The sequence below is a fragment of the Herpailurus yagouaroundi genome, unplaced genomic scaffold (assembly GCF_014898765.1).
Source record: "Herpailurus yagouaroundi ecotype Mexico unplaced genomic scaffold, PumYag 141, whole genome shotgun sequence".
Classification (NCBI taxonomy): domain Eukaryota; kingdom Metazoa; phylum Chordata; class Mammalia; order Carnivora; family Felidae; genus Herpailurus; species Herpailurus yagouaroundi.
In genome coordinates this window covers 73264809-73270888 of record NW_024412396.1, presented here as the reverse complement: position 1 = coordinate 73270888, position 6080 = coordinate 73264809, and the positions used below count along the sequence as shown (strand labels likewise).

The 6080-nt window shown below is 47.5% G+C and overlaps 1 non-coding gene across 1 annotated transcript; it reads left to right on the top strand.

Moving 5' to 3' along the window:
* Positions 1 to 520: 520 nt before the first annotated feature.
* LOC121032444 (U7 small nuclear RNA) lies at positions 521 to 580 on the top strand. The gene has a single exon (XR_005791273.1). It is a non-coding gene; the product is annotated as a U7 small nuclear RNA (small nuclear RNA).
* Positions 581 to 6080: the final 5500 nt, after the last annotated feature.

Genomic DNA, 6080 nt, shown 5'->3' with positions numbered 1-6080 from the left:
CCATGGTGCCCAGATATATGGTCGAGACTTATTCGGGATGTTTCAGTAAGGGTGTTTTGGGATGAGAGTAACATTTAAATTGGTAGACTTTGAGTAAAAGCAGATTGCCCTCCCGAATATGGGTGGGCCTTATCCAATCAGTCGAAGGCCAGAATAGGTCAAAAGTCTGACCTCCCCCAAACAAGAGGGAATTGTGTCAGCAGATGGCCTTCAGACTTGGGACTGCAACACCGGCTCTTCTCTGGATCTGTAGCATGCCAGCCTACCCTGTAGATTTTGGCTTTGCCAGCCTCTGTAATCACATGAGCCAATTCCTGATTTAGAGTTTCTATCTTGTCTGGAGTCAGTTTGGGTTATATTTTCCTAGAAAATTATCCACTTCAAATTTATTTTCCTATTGTTATGCAAATTAGTCCCATGGTTTTAAAAAAGGTCTTCTGAATTGATGGTTACTTTTCTTCTGTCATTATTTCTTTTGGATGTTTAGGGGTTCACCCATGCCATTAAAAAACCCCAAATTGAGTGCTACATCTCTTAGAATTTGTCTAGCAGGTTTTTCGGTCCTTACTGGAAGACCCCTGCTCCCTGCCCATCCCCCCAGAATAAAAAAAAATAACAATAAAATAAAAAAAACAAATTGGCTAGTGACTTATTCACCTTTTGATTTTTTAAAAAGGTAATTTATCGGGGGCACCTGGGCGACACAGTTGGCTAAGAACTCGACTCTTGATCTTGGCTCAGGGCATGATCTCACAGTTCGTGGGTTCAAGCCCCACCTCAGCTCTGTGCTTGGTGATTGGGATTCTTGCCTGCTTGGGATTCTGTCTCTCCTTCTCTCTGCCCCTCCCCCACTTGTGCCCCTCCCCCTCAAAATAAATAAATAAATAAACTTAAAAAAGAAAATAATTTATCAATTTTTCTTTTTTCTGGTTTCAAACTTAATTCACTAAATTCCTACTTTTTTTCTTTCTTAATTGCTACTTTTGAAAAAATTCTATTCAAAAATTTTTCTTAATGAATTATTGCTTTTGGAATGATTCGAATTTTGTTGTTGTTGTTACACTCTGCTTTCTTTTCAGACCAACCCTTGGTGTACCGTTGGGTCCTTGGACCTAATATTAGTTTTTTATTATTAAAAAAAAATTTTTTTTTGCTGATTTATTTAAGGCAGGTTTATTGGGATATAGTTTAAATATGGCAAGATCCTATTCTTTAAAATATACTGTTCTAGGAGTTATGACAAATGCATACAGTTGTCTAGTGACCACTTCAATTCAGATACTGAGTTTCCCTGTCACCCCCAAAAAGCTGCCTTGTGCCCTTCTGTGGTGGCGCTTTCTCTTACCCCAGCTCCTGGCAACCGCAGATTTCGAGAGCTCCCCTGCCCCAGAACATCACAAAAAAAGGAATCAAACATCATGTAGCCTTTTGTATCGGTATCTTTTCACTTAGAATAACATTTTTGAGCTTCATCCACATTGAATGTATCAGTGGTTCATTCATTTTTTTTTTTAATTGCTGAGGAGTATTCCATTGTATGGATGTATCCAACTTGTTCATCCATTCACAGTTGATGGATATTTTGTTTCCACTTTTGACCACTGCAAAGCCGCTCTACACATTCTGATGTAAGGCTTCATGAGACCTCCTGTTGTTCCACACTTGATATTGTCAGGATTTTAATGATAGTCATTCACGGTGCATGCTATTGCTGTATAGCAACAGATTATAATGATTTTAACTGATACTTCCCTGATAACTGATGATGTTGGACATCCTTTTACTTTCTGCTTTTAAAAATACTACCTTGGGGCGCCTGGGTGGCGCAGTCGGTTAAGCGTCCGACTTCAGCCAGGTCACGATCTCGCGGTCCGTGAGTTCGAGCCCCGCGTCGTGCTCTGGGCTGATGGCTCGGAGCCTGGAGCCTGTTTCCGATTCTGTGTCTCCCTCTCTCTCTGCCCCTCCCCCATTTATGCTCTGTCTCTCTCTGTCCCAAAAATAAATAAACGTTGAAAAAAAAAGTTTAAAAAAAAATAAAAATACTACCTTGTTCTTTTGCAGCTTTTTATGTTGACATTTAACTTACTTGAACACTTTTGATATGGGTTTTGAGTGCTAGGAATCTATCTCTGAGTACAACATTGGCTGTATCTCATAGATTCTGATAGGTCATGGTTTTGTTACTACTACTTTTTTTTTTTTTTTTTTGAAATGTTGCATTGATTCTGCGTTTCTCTCTTGATCTTAGAGTTGTTTAGTGGTTTAAACATTTCAAGGCAGAAAGACCTTCGGGGGAGTTTTTGTTCTTAATTTCCAGTTTTGTCACAGAGTGCTGTTGTATTATTCTGTTTTGAAATTTCAGATTTTTGTGGCTCAGTATGTGATCAGTTTTCTTTCCTTTTTTTGTGGTCAGTTTTCAAAAATGTTGCAGGTGAAGTTGAAAAGATGTGTTCTCTGATTTAAAGACTAGAATTTAATGTCCATCTGTGGGATCCACCTTTTCATTTTATTTAGATCTACTTTATTTCTAACTTTATTTTATTTGTTGACTTTTTATTTGATGTTTGAATCTGAGAGAGAGATTGAAGTCTCCTGTTATCAGTGTGCACCTATGAGTTTCTGCTTTCACTTCCATATGAAACGTTGGGGCACAGATATTGATCAGTGCTCTTTCTTCATCGTGAATATTATAAAATGTCCTCTTGTGTCTTGTATAATATTTTGGGCCTGAAGTATACCTTAATATCAAAATTGCGGCCTTTGTTTTTTTTTTATTTTCACATTTTTAAATTTTTTAATTTAATTTTTTAAAAATTTACATCCCAATTAGTTAGCATCTAGTGCAACAATGATTTCTGGAGTAGATTCCTTAGTGCCCCTTACCCGTTTAGCCCATCCCCCCTCCCACAACGCCTCCAGCAACCCTCAGTTTGTTCTCCATATTTATGAGTCTCTTCTGTTTTGTCCTCCTCCCTGTTTTTATATTATTTTTGTTTCCCTTCCCTCATGTTCATCGGTTTTGTCTCTTAAGGTTCTCATATGAGTGAAGTCCTATGATTTTTGTCTTTCTCTGACTAATTTCACTTAGCATAATACCCTCCAGTTCCATCCACGTAGTTGCAAATGGCAAGATTTCACTCTTTTTGATTGCCGAGTAATACTCCAAGGTATATATAGACCACATCTGCTTTATCCATTCATCCATCGATGGACATGTGGGCTCTTGCCATACTTTGGCTATTGTCGATAGGGCTGCTATAAACATGGGGGTGAACGTGCTCCTTCAAATCTGTATTTTAGTAGTGCAATTGCTGGGTTGTAGGGTAGTTCTATTTTTAGTTTTTTGAGGAACCTCCATGCTGTTTTCCAGAGTGGCTGCACCAGCTTGCCTTCCCAGCGACCTTTGTTTTCTTTTAATTTGTCTTAGCTTGACATATCTTTGCCCACCCTTCCATTGGATCACGTCGTTTTAGGGGTGGTGCTGTGCCCAGAATAGAATTCGATTATCAAACAAGCCTCAGATAAACACAAAATGTAGACTATAGCACAGAATGGCCTTTTTTTTTTTAAGCCAATCTGAACCATACATATTTTTCCATTTCAACAGAGGAGTTAACCTTAGACTTTTTCGTTAGCAGTGACACGTTTTCAGGTGTCATGATGCTTTACGTTCTATTTGCTGTTTCGTGTGTGAGACGTCTTCCCCTCTGTGAACTGCTTCCGTGCATCGTTTGGTATTTAGGAAGGCTCGTGTCCTTGTTTCGGGGGTCTTTATAGCAATATATTCACGTGATAACCCTGTCCCCTCCTTCCTTAGACGCTGTCTGTGGATTCTCGGAAACTAGCCAGTAGCCACTTTCCCCTCCCCCTCAGTGTCACCAACCTAACCATTTATCCCAGCTGACACCCGCAAGGGAGCCGCTGAGCTCACGCTCCCGTCCACTCACTCTCCCTTTGTTCCATTTTCTGCCAGGTGCCGGATGCCAGAGTGCGACGCTGATTTAGTGTTCGGTCCCCCAGAGCTCTGTCCTTGGTCTAAGTTCCACACCTGAGTACATCCGAGGCCCCCCTCACTGACCAAAGCGGAAAGTCCTCTGACGATTTTGTGGTTTTCTGAAGCTTGCTCTGCACGACACTCGTCAGGAAGGGCTCATGGGAAGGAGCTGCTGCGTACCCATAATTAAATTAATTTTTTTCTGTGCCCTTTGGAGCCGATGAGCAGTTTCACTGGCTAAAGACAAAAACAGAAACAGAAAGCAAACAACCATTCTTGCCTCACGTTTTCTTGGGAATCTTGAACGTGTCTCTCCGTCGTGTGTAACACGAGACGTCCGCTGAAGTCAGCCGGGCCCGTTTCCGTGGTCTTCGGCCTTGACCCCGTGGCCAGCAGGGCGGGCTGCTGCCGAGGTCTGTGACCGCTCAGCGAACACACGAGAAAGCGTCCCACCCCTTCCCCGGACTCTCTTTGGGCAGCCAGGCACGGGGTCCGGTTGTCTCCACTGTTACCGAAACGCCCTGGACTTACACCTGTCTCCACCGCCGGGACGCCCTCCACCCCTGCCCCCCAGGCTCTCGAGATCCGTGCTGTTCCGGTCCCCCCTTAGACACCCCACCCCCAGGGAGGCCGCCCGACCCCCATCAGAGGAGGGTGGCCCCGCTCTGGGACCGTACGACTCTTCTGCTCTCCGATAGTCTCTTCTCGTCTGCCTTTCCCCACCAGGAAATAAGTTCCAGGAGCACATAGCAGGTGCACAGTAAACAGTCTGCTGTAGATGGCTGTGCCTCGGCCGTGCTTACGGCCAGGTGACTGCAGGGTGACGGCCCTGCTCTCGCGCCCCGCCCCTTGGCTCTGCCCTGCCCTGCCCTGCCCGGAACTTCACACCCGGCACGCGTGGTGGACGGGCCCCGGGGCACAGATGCCGTGCCAGCCCAGGGGGTCCCGTGCCCCCTTTCCTCTGCCCCCACGCCTTCCAGCCGCGAAGGGGCCTCTCCCCTGGCCCTGGTGCTACTTGTTGGATCGGGTCAGGAGATGCATCCCTCTGGGAACATCTGGCTGCAGGTGGGCTGGCTGGGTGCCTCCCACCCCCACATGTGCTCGGTACCGCATTCGGTGAGCTCTTCAATCCCGGTCTCTTCTGCGAGGTGGCGGGGTGCGGAGGATGGCCTACCTTGCTCGAGAAAAGAAACTGTCTGTCGAGTGACTGAGCCCGACGCATTATGTTGAAGGGACCACCGGCTTCTAGCTGCCTGCCGCCCACATTGGAAATTGCTTCTCTTTCCTGGATTCTTACCCGCGTCCCAGGAAGAACCAGGTCGCGGTAGGTGGGCGACAGGCGACAGCCGTGTTCGGACTCCTACAGCTCCGGGTTAGGCTTCCGTAGCTTTGCCACTCGCTGACGACAGGTGCACGCACGAGCCCGGCGAGCCACCGGTGCCTCCGAGTTTCCAGCCGCCGGCTGCCCCCCAGCCTCGGTGCGAAGATCCACGGAGGCGATAACACGCGTCAGTGCCGCGCACGGTGCCCGGCAGGCCACGTCTTCAGGACCAGGAACCCTCGGTGTTCTTGCCTGGCCACCGCGTCTCTCCCGTCGCTGCTGCGGCCCAGCCCCCTGGCCCCTCGGCGCGTACGGCGCTCGGGGCCTCGCCGGGTCTTGGCAACGCTCCGCGCGCGTGTCCAGACGCCCGGGTCCCGGCGGCGGTGGGGGGGGGGGGGTTCTGCGCCTCGGAGCCGCTGGTCGTTCCGCGCGTGACCCCCCGCCCCCAGCTCACATCCCACCTGGGGGACTCAAGTGTCACACGCCACCTCTGATCTTATCAACCCCCTGTAGTGAATTCTTTTCTTCTTTTTAGTGTTTATTTATTATTGACAGAGAGAGAGAGAGAGAGAGAGCGAGCAGGGGAGGGGTGGAGAGAGAGGGAGACACAGAATCCCAAGCAGACTCCAGGCTTCCAGCCGTGGGCGCAGAGCCCGAGGCGGGGCTCGAACTCACGGACCTCGAGATCATGACCTGAGCCGAAGTCGGCCGCTTAACCGGCTGAGCCACCCAGGCGCCCCCAAACGGGAAAAATTTTCTAATCAG